Source organism: Dromaius novaehollandiae, chromosome 17 (genome assembly GCF_036370855.1).
Source record: "Dromaius novaehollandiae isolate bDroNov1 chromosome 17, bDroNov1.hap1, whole genome shotgun sequence".
Taxonomy (NCBI): domain Eukaryota; kingdom Metazoa; phylum Chordata; class Aves; order Casuariiformes; family Dromaiidae; genus Dromaius; species Dromaius novaehollandiae.
The window spans coordinates 12,472,735-12,486,479 of record NC_088114.1 but is presented as its reverse complement, the minus strand read 5'-3'; the positions used below and the strand labels follow the sequence as shown (position 1 = coordinate 12,486,479).

Sequence of the window (13,745 nt, the reverse complement as noted above, 5' to 3'; positions counted from 1 at the left end):
AACATTTTCCTCCGCAAGATTTGAGAAAAACTCAGTGGTTTTCCCTTCAGTGTTTCTTCACATCCATTTGCTGACACCCTTATACCCACAATTTGTTTTTTATATTGGCTCCATATTTCGCGCCATTGTGGGTCACACCCTTCGGGTGGCCGACAGAATTTCTTCTGCAAAGGTTATAACAGTGGTCAGGTAGAAAAAAAACCAGTCATTGTGAACATCTACCTATGTATCATGAAGGAGGAAAAATGAGTGTGTATTTTGTAGTTCCTTAGGGGAAACTGTTTCTGACTCTGTGGCAGTAGGAAGCCTGAGCTGATGGCTTAAGTGCTGTTTTAGGTGACTTTTCTTCAATAGTGCCCGTATCTGCTAACTGAAGAGATGATACGGATACAGAGATACAGCCTGGCAAAGCACAGAGCTTCTTGCCATTAGCTTGGCTGTCTCTGTCTTACCATTCAGTTGGAAGCTTTCACCCAAAAGCACAGATCCCTGCCCTTGGATAAAGGACATTATTCTAGGCTAGGCCTATGTGCATGGAAGAATGAGGGTCCAGTCTTCAAGAAGCCAGTGATGAGTGCAGTCAAGAAGAAAAGATCTTAGCTATATGGCATAGTTGGGAGAAAATCCTATGACATCTCCCATTACCAAAGCACTGCCTTTTCACAGATGAATTCTGTGAAAGGCCACGGAGATTTTTTTTTTTATGACGATGGGCCTCACAAAGATGAATAAACTCTACATGTTACTTAAAAAATGCCACATTACACCTCAGTCTGTGGATTATGTTCTTCTTACTTCAGCGACAACTGGTGAAGAGTTGAATGACACTTCTGGACCTATTATCTTGAAGTCACATTTAGTAAGCTTCCAGTACAGCTCAGTGTTTCGGCGACGGGCCTTGGGTTTGAATTTAACTATGATAATCTAAAAATTACCAGACAGGTAGTTCTGAAGTACTGAAGTGAAAGTGCTCTGGTTGTCTCAGGTCAGATTACACGTTAATGGAAAAAGAAGTTACATTAAATTTTAAGAAATCTAGACAGAACCAGAAAACAGAAATTTGTCCCTTCTTCTGAGATGTGGGGAAGGGGATAAGCAGAGGGATAAGGATAACAGAAAATTCAGTAGACAGTGAAAGCTTAAATCCTCAAATGGTGAAGTCAGCTCTTCCTCTGCAACTTAAGCAGATAATGATTTTGACAGCAGATAGAGTCTTGGTTGATATGTAGTGAGGAGGCAATACAGAGGAATTACGTCTCCCCCCCCTTTGTTAATTAAAGAAAAATACTTCCAATTCCTTTGAGGTAAATCACAGTAATTCCACTAATTTTAGAAGAGATTCTCCAGCTTTCTGTAATTAAAAATAAGAGTTGAATCTGACTGTTTGTGTGAAGGTTTGGTCCTGCTTTCACTGAAGTCACTGGAAGTTTTGTCACTGATTTCCATGGGAGCGAGCCCGGGCTCAGGAGGAGCATGCATAGATTCGCAGATCAGATTCTCCCGTGCCCCCCAGGAACAGCAGTGCTGAGCAGTTTTATAGCAGATTTCAGTGAGGTCACAGCCTCAATGACAAATTCAGTAACTATCGACATCACAAACTCTAACTTGTAAATTATCAGTGATTTTTTTTTTTTTTAATCATATTGTTCTTACTGGGAAAAATGTTATTGCAAAAATTTGGGCCTCCCATAAATGCTGTTAAGTGGACACTACTGAGCTCCAGAAGTAACGGCTTGCTACACAAATGATTAATAGTATTTTAAACCAAAGAACTTTTAAACCAAGCCCTTCAAAATCAAAATGCTGGCATATTTAGATATAATAATATTATTTATATTTTGTGGGATAAATTGTCCTATTTTGATTAAAATACATAAGGTTTTGTGACACCAAAAGTATCCAGACTAAATCCACTTCTATTAATAGTTATGGTAGGTTCACTTTAGGCTATTTGAGGGGAGAATTTGACTTATGCTTTATATGCCATATTCAAAGTTAGCATTTTTATTACACTTTCCAGAATCCAAGAATAATGCTTAAGAAGTCCAAATTTCAGCTACCATAACGATGAAAGAATAATCCCCAAAGGAAAAACTAGACTGAAAGAAAACAACTAAAACTGATTCTCTTCTCCAAGTTCTCTTGCAATTCAAGGTATGTGGAATACACAGAGCATGCTAGGGAAGGCTCAAATTCAGCCTTTATTTATTCTGTTATAAATCTGGAATTGCCACAAATTAATACTTTAAGTTATTTTAGCTTTATGCCAGTCTGATCAACGACACAGTTTAACCCTTAAAATGCAAGAGGTAGAGAAAATATTCTTCCCTTTCAACTGGTGCTTTTCCTTAATGCTGAAGGGCATTGGTGAAGTAGGATGAGAAGACCAGACTATTCATGTGGGCCACCATTTCCACTTTCCCTAGACTTCAAACATTTGTAACTGCTAAATAAGTTTAAAATCACCGCTAAAAAAAACCTGTGGCAAAATTGCAGAAAGCAGCAGCTTTTCATGTGTTTTTTTAGCTGGGTAGCTCAGAGCATTGTATGTGGTTCAGCAGAAACTCAGCTCTCCCCAGAATCCCTTTTTATTATCTAGTATTGCACATCCAACGTATTTTTAGAAAATACAGTTTTACCCAACAAATGCTATTTTCCTCTGCTGTTGTTTTTTCTCTAAGCCCCTTATATTGGGGGCTGTTTCTCCTCTGAAGTCACCACATGAAAAAGGCAAGAGTGGCAACGTTTCCGGACAATTCCACACTGCAGACGTAGCCAGTGCAACTATTAGTGATCACATTGGCCAATAGAAAGAAATAGAGAGGCAAATTTGAAAAACTGAACTCAAATTCTAACTATTTGAAGCAGTAATTCCCTGGACTTGGGAGGGATTATTCTTACCCCTTTTATATACCTATAGTGTAGACATTGTCATACCGAGTAGCTGTTCAGGCTTCCCTTACAATTAGTGGAGAGAAGAGATTCCGACAGTACAATTGATCAGACTGGGTTTTGACTGCCACCTTAGACTGAGATGAACCGACCTCTGGAAGTGGCTGTTTTTCTCCCCTGACTACAAAGGAAGCGTAGAGTGACTAGTGAAGAGGTAGCTACCTACATGCAGAGGCTAAATATGGACAGACAAATCCCAGTCTATCTATATTGTAATGATTAACCAATTTTAACCAGCTAATTATGAAGCTATTCTTATGTTACACCATAAATATTTGTAAGCAATAATATAGTTGCTATTCCTACCTGCCAACCCTGTTTCCTTTGATAGTAACTAAGCTAGCACGCTGTTTTCTACTCATAACTGTACCTTAACAACTCTGTTTTACTGCGGAGGTGGGACTCCGCTTGGATTTAAACAGTCCAAGAAATCCACGTCTCTTATCCTGTCCTTCCTAGGACTCCAGGCATATGCTAGAATAAATACTTCATGTGTTTCTACCCTTTCTCTGTGTGCCTGCTTTCTGTATTTTCGAACCTGATGGTGGCAACGTGGAATAGCTACCTTTATCCTCCCCAAATGCACTGTGACCAACACAATCAGACAGCATAACGAGTGTTGCTGCCCAAATACAGTCACCACACAGTTGTGTTGTGAAAAAAAGACCATTCAGCTGAATTGTAATCAATTTAGATGAAAATGTCATGGCGTGAACAAAAACACAGCTGTATGTTTAGCTCTGGGAGAACTTGCTGTTTATATTTTGGGTATGTACCTGGTTATTATGCTTCTTCTTTTAAAAGAGAAAAGTATGCATGATTCCTACGGATATATCAGTATTATCCAAGACTGCTTCTATATGAAAATAACACGATTTGAGTTATTATGTTGGCTTTTTTAATAAAAATTTTTTTCTCTGGATATCTACCAGGTCAAGTCATAATATCAAAATATTTAGCCTGTACTAACAAAATATTATTTTATTTGGATAACAATGTATAATATCCATTTTTATGTATAAGTGGATTAAAGTGATTTTTTTTCCCTGTCTTGATGTTTTAAGCAGAAAAAAAGTAAAGTAAATTAATTGTTGATCTTCCCTAGTGCTTATGCTATGGCAAAAGATTCAGACCAATACTATATATAAAATATTCCTATATCAGTGAAAGCACTAAAATCCATCAGTAAAGTAATGCATATGATGTTAACTAAAGCCATCCTAAACTCAAATATACCAGAATAAACAACGCTGCTCTAGAGGATGTGTCTGTACTGCCACTGAGCTGATAGTGTCCCCCAAAATGCCTTTTTGCAACTGCTTATTGGCAGGAAGATCTTCTCTCAAGAAGCTGTTCTGTGCCTGGCCTTTTAAATTTGGCACAGTCAGGGTGCTATAATAGAAGCCATTTTGTAACTGGCAGGTATATATATCTATTTTTACAACTGGCAAGAACCTATCGTACTCATTTTTTATTGCTCATTAAGTGGCAGAATATCACCTTAAATAGTAATTTCAGAGATATTTTTTACCTTTTTTTCAATCCATGTATGTCCATGAACAGATAAACTTACCTTAATTTGCAGTTCAATGACATTTATGATGGTATTTAAAATTCTGAGGCTAGCCTACTTCAAATTAGAACTATTGTTCGATTTTCATATTGTTTCCACTCCCTGAGTAGATGAGCATAAGTCTTCTGATTACGTTTCTTGCTGTGAATATTCCCAAAGGCAAATCTGAACTTTGCTTCATGACTGTGATTACATAGGTGTGTAAAATTTGCTTTGCACAAGCATGTTTGCAGAGAGAAATAGAACACGAAAGACTTTACATAATTTTTAAATTATAGGGACACATTATTGGATACTAATTTCAATAATGTATTAATTTGAGGGATTAACAATTGTCTGATGCAATGAGACTTTAGGCTAAAGTGCACAGTTTCTATTGTATCTGTACAATATTTTTTGATGTCACAGGTCTACTCAATATATAGTGGTATAAACAAATGAAAACACCAGATGTCAACCTCAACAAGAGGTATGAATCTCTGTCTTTTAACACTGCAAACTGCAATTCCCCATTTTCCCAAAGAGGACTGATGGTACACTGCAATCCTGAACAGTGCAATCCGTGTAACAGAAATTAAAACACTGATGAAGTAGTAGCCCACCACATACCCAAAGGTCTCCATTTTTGGTTCTGTTATAGTCCCCTTCTCTGTTAGTGCAGATGGGTTATAAACTAAAATTAAATGCTTACAGAGAATATTCCCCTGGTATGTGATGACAGAAGCCTCTTCCCATGTTGTGGCTTTGGCCTTGCAGCTCTACACTTCTTCCCATTTCTGCAGTCAAGGAATAGCCACTGCTACCATAACGCCTCTTGGGATCATACCTGGAACCTGTTCTAAGTCATGCCGAGGCTCAGACAACTCCCACCTGGCTCTAGAATGAAGGCTGCATCACGAAAGAAATATTTTCCCCTACTTAGATCTTAAAATAAGAATAGGGCACTAGAAGTATATGAGACTCTCTTCATTTTTTGACTAATTCATACTGCTCTACTATTTGTGTTTTCTGATGCATCGGAAAACAATGAACCCCCAGTAGAAAATACTGCAACATCCAAATCTGGAAATCATTTAGGCAGGATAAGTTGTGTAAGAGTCAATCTGAAAGAAATGCCTATTGTAGTAAAAATAGACTTTAAAAGGAAAGTTGGCCAGTAGACTCGCGCGGAAATCTAGAAGTACCTTTATACTGTGAACTTAATTAACAAAGGACGGGAGAATTTCTCAGTCAAGAATCATGTTCCTTCTTACAAAACTCTTCAAATAATTTTACTAACAATATTATCTTATTTTGGGAGAATTTCAGCCAAGTGACATTCAAGTGAGTACAAAGACAATAAAGTACTTTCTCATGGTCTATAATCTAAATTGCTTCTGCGTTCCCCCAGCAGTCTTTCATAGGAATCAAATGGAAAAGGCTAACTGAATAGAAGTGTATGGTACTCTGCAAAAATGGACCCCTTACCTGCATGAGCTGACTAGAAACAAACGTTTGGTTGTTAGAATCAAGAAATGCCAAATTAGACTGAAATTCTGAAAGAATGTAAGAACTCCTGCTAATGGCAGGACTTGTTAGTCTCATCGAAAATAAATTGGAGATGAAAGAATTGAGATATTGTCCTTCCTCTTCCTTTAAAAGTATTATTGAATAACATTGTCTTCTGAGGACAATTAAAAAAAAAATTTAAACTGTCCCACCTTATATGGACATTGTTTCCAAAAGTATTTATTAAAATACAATTAGAACTTGTTTTGTCTATGTTTGTATTTGGTTTATATATGTTAGAGTAAACAACATATAGAATGCATGCAGGCCCAAAAACTAGTGTGAAAAATGTGTGAGAATATTAACAGAGAGCATTTTGAAATTGTTATCGCATTGACAAAATACAGTATTTTGGTATCTTTGTGTTGTACATCTCCAAATATGGCCTGGAATAGGTAATCTGCAATTAATCAGAGCTCATCTATATGACTTTAATTTTGGATTCTGGGTATTTAATATTCTCATGATTTATCAGTCAAGAATTGGTCACAGAACTCATCTAAAGCTTACATAAAGAAACCAATTTGAGAAAATAGTTAAGTGCTTGTAAACAGTATTTTAAAGGAGGCCAGATGGAATGCTGTCAATCTATAGCAGCACTGTTCTTATCCAGCAATGAGAAATGATATGCAAATAGAGTTTATCTTAGACATGTTTTTTATTATCTATCTTTACCTAAGTTGTTAAGAAGATTTATATTTGATCGAGTTACATTAAGAGCATATCAATGTCATTGTTTACTTGATGCCTGCATCTGCTTTGTCATGATCACCCATTATGTGATTTAAAAGGCTGCATTTTTTTCAGAGTCATCTAGTTAAAAAATTCATATGAAATCATATTTTCACTACAAATCATTTCTCCAGCTTGTATTAGGACTGGTCACAGGCCTTATGGCAAACAGAGGTCAACAGAATACAAACGGTAGAGGGCAGAGATTAAAGGATTTCAGAAAGTGATGCAATGGGCAACATTTCTAGGATTTTGTCTGTCCCTTTAACTTTTACAAAACCCTCTAGAAATTTTACCATTGTGAATGAGCTACCTCCTGATACCAACATAAAAGACAGGGAGGGACAATCAAAGTTTTATTTATACAGAGCACTCATTTACACTAATTAATAGCAGACCTGAGAAACTTAAAGAAATTGAAATACTCTTCCTGTACCTCTAAAAGAGCAAAACTACTCAAAACTTTTATCGGACATTTCCCTAACGTGAGAAGTTTTCAGTGGGCCAAGAGATGACACAGGTTGCTCTTAGTAGTCCTCCTGAAGTACCTGATGCCAAAGATACTTTGGTAGGAGGAGAGTGGGGTGTGTAGAGGGTGTGTGTTTCAGTGGCACGGAGTATTAACAAGATTGCTGCCAGCTGATAGAAATTGAAACAAAATTCAAATTATTTTAACCTGGTTTGGGCCAAAAAGAAAATCAGGCAGCTGTGAGCTATTTAGCTAGTTCCTTCATTTGTCTGTTTTTGGTGGAGGTGAGAAGATGCTCTATGAGGTGTCTTCCTAGGCTTGATAGGTAAGGAATGTTATGTGCCTCACTTTGTGGGATTTCCTGGAATTTTGGGTTGGTGTTAGATAATGAGTTATTCTCTTGTTACTTCTAAGATGCATCCTGTGAGGAATTTTTCAGTCATGTAGCAGGGAAGGGAGCACAGCTGTTTAGAAGTCACAGAAGGTGTTAGGAGGTGGTATCTTTGTCATCTCTTCCTAGTTACAATGTTAACTCTGGCACCTCAATTGAAAAGTCTTAAAGTATGCTATGAATGAACTATACCAAAATACACACTTTTAATCACAATTCTCCTGGAGGGCTACAAGTAGTTATCAGGAAAGACCTTGTGTAATACTTAACTAGAGGTACCTGAAAACAGATTACTGAAGACATGAATCCTGCTTGCTGCTTGAGTTGTCTGACTGGTTTCTGAGGTGTCCTTATACTTCTTTAATATAGTTTTCAAGATGAATTGCTGTTCTGCTATACGTCATGGCTATTGGCCCCCAGATGGTAAATCTACTTTGTGGTTTTAGAGCTAATGTGGAAGCTGGAGTCCATCTAGCTGCAGTATCTTTTGCCCTGTTAGGAATTTGCGTGTGACCTCTATGCTGAGGTATGGATATATTCTGACTACCTGTTTAACCTCCAGCATGCATATTATATCTTACCCCAGGTATGTGGCTGTCTCTCACAATTGTTTTTGCAAAGGTATCAGCAGCAGGTGTTTAATGAGTAAAAAGAAATAAAATGCTAAGTTAACAGCTCCTTTTTCACTTATCTTATATGCCTGAAGTGCATACACTAACATACAACGCTAACTACAGTTAGGAAGCTATGGCTTCTTATCAGTGGTAGAATTTCAGATGTGTCTGCCACTTTAGTGGTATGGTACAGTAGTACCACAAACAACTTTTTCCAGTAGTACTAGAAATGAGAAGTGATTTACTAAGGATTCACTGCTGAATAACATCTAAACTAAAGGCTAGATTAGCACCTTTCAGCTTTAAGATAATTGTTGATAGCGCTGCAGCTACTTGAGTCGAGAAGAGACGTCACTGAGAGTGAAGAGTAAAAAGAACAAAAGGCAACCATTTGAAATGCTGCTGTTATGGCTTGTACTGTATGGCTGTAGTTGTGCATTTACCTGGTTTGTGAAACTCCCACTTGAGCTGCTAGGAGCGTTTCATGCAGAACAACAATGCAAGACCACAATTTCTATTACTGTTAACAGTAGCAGTAGATCATGTATGTAGCATCATAAGTTAACCTATAAGTTCTCAGTATTTGACTCAAGAGCCTATTCTAAATGAAATGAGTGAAATGTGAAGGATCACAAAATGGTGAGATGATTTAATTAAAGAAGAGAAGAAAATACTAGTTGAGGAGTGGTACAGAAGGGAATCTTTTCTCTCCCTAACTTAGGGGAACTTGTATGACGGAAGGAGGACAGATTATTTGCAGACGAGATTTTAGGTATAAGTAACTAGTGAAGATGCTGTCACGAGTTCTAGCGAAAATGCAGAAACGGTGGTCACATGGCAAGGGGGTTAGCAGGACTAGAGGGGATAAAAAACTTGTAATGGGGGGAAACATTTCCATGCTTAAGATATGCTTGTATACAACTCAAATTTGAATAGGAGTAGTAATTACCTCAAAAATAAGTGTGAGTAGTTACAGTGTTTATAGAACACTGAGTGAATCATCAGTACATGTTACAAAATCCACAGCTACAATTACCTTCCCTATTCCAATACTGGTAATAGCTCTTCAGTTACCAAAGCACAGCTGAAAAATAACAAAAGATGCAGCAAGAGAAAATCTGATCGGATTTTGTCTTCTCTCTAATAACAAAAGAAGCCATCTATTGCACATGTGTTTCAGGTTTGGGGAGAAGATAACTATTTACAGACTTAAAATAGTAAAACTCAAACAAAATCTGTGTGGTCAAGTTTGTCTTCTGTACTTACCATACAGATTAGACCTATAAACAAACACTTATGCACAGCAGAGTACCAGCAGAGGCCAGCCTTAGAAGGTTTGCGTATAGATAGAAGTTAACTTTAAAACACAGTATGATACTGATCATGCTTCAGTATCTACTAATAACACAGTAATGATGAGATCACATAGAAACAGGGAGCTGAAAGTTTGACTATCTAATTTCATGTCTACTATTATTAAAGATGTCTACGCGCATGTGTTATTTTGGTGTGGATATGCATACGCAAGGAGAGTGTGAATCATGCATTACATGCTAAATTTTCATCAGTAAAACTGTTTGCACTGCTAGCACTTAAGTATCCTGTCTGCAGTATTTTGGAATACAAACCATTATGTTTATTTTCATCCTGTTCAAAACAGGATACAGGCTCACTTCAGTCCCCACTGAAGTCAAGTGAAAGCCTTCCGTTAATGGAATGGTTGCTACCACAATGACATCCCATCAGCAGTGTTATTTATTCTGCTGAGGAGGAACTACGAATGTTCTCATCCAAAAGTGTTACTTCATGCTATATTATCGTAAGCTGCCATTTTTTTTAGAATTACTTAAATGGATTTTCTCTAGCTCATGTTACAATCTCATTTAGTGCCAGCTAGAAATTTTCTTCTTCTCAGAAGAGAAACAAGGTTGAATAAGAATAAAAACTGACTTTATTTAAGAAACTTAGCTGTCTCCAGGCAATGAACTGTGAAAACAGACTGGGAGTATTACTAGAGATGCTTGCACTGCTGTTTTAACTGCTTTCTGTGGATAAATTGGACATTCAGACTCTTCAGATAGTTGAACCAGCACCTTCTCTCACTTTATCAGCATCCAATTTGCTTATAAAAGGAATTCTTAAAGTTGAATGAAACAAACTTAACTGCTCCAGTGTCCTCTAGCGTTCTAAGTATGTTTAATGTGAGAAGCTGGCAGGGCTCTTCCTAATCCCGCTGGTTGGGAGCTGCCAGAGTCAGCACAGAGCAGCTGAGACTCTGGCTCATTGTGGCAGGTGTGTCAGTAACTGTGGCTGGCATGTAAGGAAGGGATGGTCATTCAGGGAGAGGGAATTAGAAAGCAGAGACGCAGGACAGACTAAAGGGAAATCCCAGTAGCTGTCAAGCCTTGAAAAGAACACTAGGGCTTTTTATGGTAGTAGCAATTTGGGGTTTTTCTTGTTTTGTCTTTCTGAGGTATGTTGGTGGAGGGAGCATGGCAGCTAAAGAAGCTGATGCATCATGATGCCAAGGCCTTTGCACTTCACAGTGAGTGAAAGAACTTAGTTTGTGTGTGTTTGTACAGAACTTCAAAGGAAAGGTGATTACTGAGAAAGGTGGAGACTCATGGCAATAGTCTTTCAGCTCCCATGTGTGGAGTGCTACTCATGCGGATGTTGACTGCATTTTTACCTTTTGAATGACTTAACCACTTTTCGAGTGCAGTGTGTGACATGGCATGGTATAGCAAATGATTAAAAATCTAGTGAAAGTAACTGCAAATATTCAGCTTAATTTTTCTTATGAAAAAACAATAAAGCTTTGTAGCACAAGACTGGAATTCTAGAAAACAATTTACTGGATATAATATTAGAGCTTTCAGGCTTGTTATGAAAAATGTGGGCCCTTTCAAGCTTTTTCTGATTCCAGTTAGTTACTAAAGACTTAATTTGTTAGCAAGACCAATGGACAGCTCCTATATTGAGAGCCCATAAAGTCACTTTTAAATTGAATAAAAGATAATTGTATTAGCAAATTATCAATCTCTGATCTTAAGTACAAAAACAAAGTTTGGAAAACTGTGGAGGAGAGAGGGAAGATTATTTCTAGATAGCTGAGGAATCTCTTGTTCCTTGATTCACATAATCCAAAGGATGTGAAAGCTTTAGTTCTGGTGAAGTCTTGTGCAGGGAAAAAATATGTAGAGACTTCCTTCAGCAAAATATCCTAGCAAGGCATACCTAATTTGCAAGAGAGAGAGAGGGTCTACTGATAGTCAAAAATTGGAACTGAATTTAAGCCAGAACAGGATCGTTTATCATCAAAGACTAAACTCATTTGTAGTACTAATTCATGCACAAAATGAGCTGAAGTTAATATATTTCTGTTATGCCTGTCTAGCTATTGATTAATCTGTCAAGCTGCAGACTCATGTTTACTCTTTCTGGCCCCGCATCTCTTGCATTCCTTCTTGCACACTGACCCAGTTTCAGCAGAAAGGATGAAGGTTGCTCTCCCTAGCCTAAACACACCACCACATCCTGCATCATTGGTGAGAGAGGCGTACTTTGTGCAAGCATAGAGAAATGAGTCTGCCAGGGAACTGAAGGTCCCACTTTGGTTCCCTGTGCAGTTTAGAAAGGAGTTAGGCTTAAACAATGATGGTTTGGGGGAAAGCATGTCATGGAATAGTCCTTTACTTAAGAATTTTCAGACTAACAAGATAAAAGCCTCTAAATAGGCTTTCCAGGGTTAAGGAGCTACTAGGTTCCCAGGGAGGACGAGAAGATAGAATCACAGTTCTTCACTCAGACAACTAAAGTTTGCTTAAATTCTGTTAGAGGCACCAAACAACGCATCTACCCTGTGCAAAGTAGTGCTGTATGCAGTTACCTAAGCTAGCTGCAACTGGGCTAATGCATTTTTGAAGTCAAAGCAAAACATAATACAGAAAATGCTAGTTTAGTTCTTGAAACCAGGAACTGATTAGCTATTGTAGAATACCACACTTGTTTGTTAAATGTTTCTGGTTGTAGAGCTGGCTTTTGTGGTGGATATCTGTCTCTTTGGACTGGACTCAAAGTAATTTCGTATCAAAAATGGAACATGGACAACTTCCTTCAAATTCAGTTTGGGGAAAAAAATTCTTTTGTCGAGAGAGAGAGCGCGCAACTGTGGTAATGGCTCAGCTGTCTGAAATGCACCTGCTGAAGCTCTTGCATGCAGCAGGATTGTAAGGCTGTCAAAGCTTCTGAATTTCAAAAGAGAAGCAGAATGAGACCAGGCGTAGGCTGCAGCTGTAATCTGTGCTTGGTAGCATGTACGTCCTCTCCCATGAGTCACACTTCAGAGAGCACTGTGGATTTCATTTAGCCTCTTGGGGGTGTGTGTGGTGGGGTTTTTTTTTTTTTTTTTTTTTTCCTTCTCTGGGCCGTGGTCTAATTGATCTTCCACTCCTCATCTCCCCTTCTGTGGATAAAATCATGTTTAACTTGAGTTGCTAAGATGGAACCTAGGAAATCCACAGTTCCCTTCTGACTATTTGTATGATTAATCTTATATGTGGCCCAAGGGTGGAAATCTCTTTACCTTACCTACCAAATTCATCACTGATAATAGCCCTGCCTCTCCTAAGGTGATATTCACCCCCTTCTAGGCATTTTCTTCCTTCTTTCTCTTACTGTGTTACAAACACCATTTTTATCCACTTCTATGTCTTGCTGTGAGGCCTCATGAGGTTTGCAGAGTTTTCTTTATGCCCTTCCCTAGGGTAGACCATCATAAGGATTATTGGCTTTATTCTTTCACAGTCCTGCTTTCCTCTCCAGCTCCTTTCCATTTTGACCAGCTCTGTGATGTTCTGTCTCTATCAGGATGCTCTCTCCTATCATCCTTTCTATGAACTGTCTCTGAACTCCTTTTATGTCATTCTTCTCTCTTCACATAAGTCTCCTATGCTCCTTTTCTATGACTTCAGTTCATATTGATAACCTGCTGCTCTCGCATACTCTATTCATCCAATCTATGTCTATTTTTCTGTTCTTCCATTCACCAAGGTTTCCTTGATTTGGTCTCTGTGAAACATTACTTGTTTTCTGTTGCTTAGTTCCCAGCTTTAACTATCGTGTTGCCAATTCATCCCTGCCATGCTCTCACACTCACTTAGTCTTTCTGTGACTTCAGTGTTGATCACTACTGAAATTGTTTTTTGTGTTTTGCTTTCCTCCTTCCAAAGCTTTTTGCTCTTTCTTTCATTGTAAGGTCCATCTTGCCAACTGCCAATCCTGATTTGCTTGCAAGAATGGCTTTTCTCCAACAAAACCATTTTGGCAGAAATCTGATGAACCAGCTGACTTCTTCCACCATGGATTTATTTCCCTCCCCCCCCCCCCCGCCCCTGAGTCACTGAATTCCATACGTGCAAGCCTATTTTTGCAGCTTCTGAATGACTTCGCAACCCTTTCCTTCCA

At 38.2% G+C, this 13,745-nt stretch overlaps 2 protein-coding genes across 4 annotated transcripts in view; one reads left to right on the top strand and one right to left on the bottom strand.

Annotated features, from left to right (window-relative positions):
• Positions 1–13,745, bottom strand: part of RSPH14 (radial spoke head 14 homolog) — a 113,709-nt gene that overhangs the window by 18,603 nt on the left and 81,361 nt on the right. The window lies entirely within an intron of this gene.
• GNAZ (G protein subunit alpha z) overlaps positions 1–13,745 on the top strand; it is an 82,717-nt gene that overhangs the window by 1,371 nt on the left and 67,601 nt on the right. Inside the window, exon 1 of one of the 3 annotated variants that reach the window (XM_026119174.2) lies at positions 2,035–2,154. The exons of the other annotated variants lie outside the window; for them this stretch is intronic. The gene's annotated coding sequence lies outside the window, so the exon portion shown is untranslated. Of the gene's footprint in view, positions 1–2,034; positions 2,155–13,745 lie in introns of those variants that run through there. 3 annotated transcript variants of the gene reach the window in all.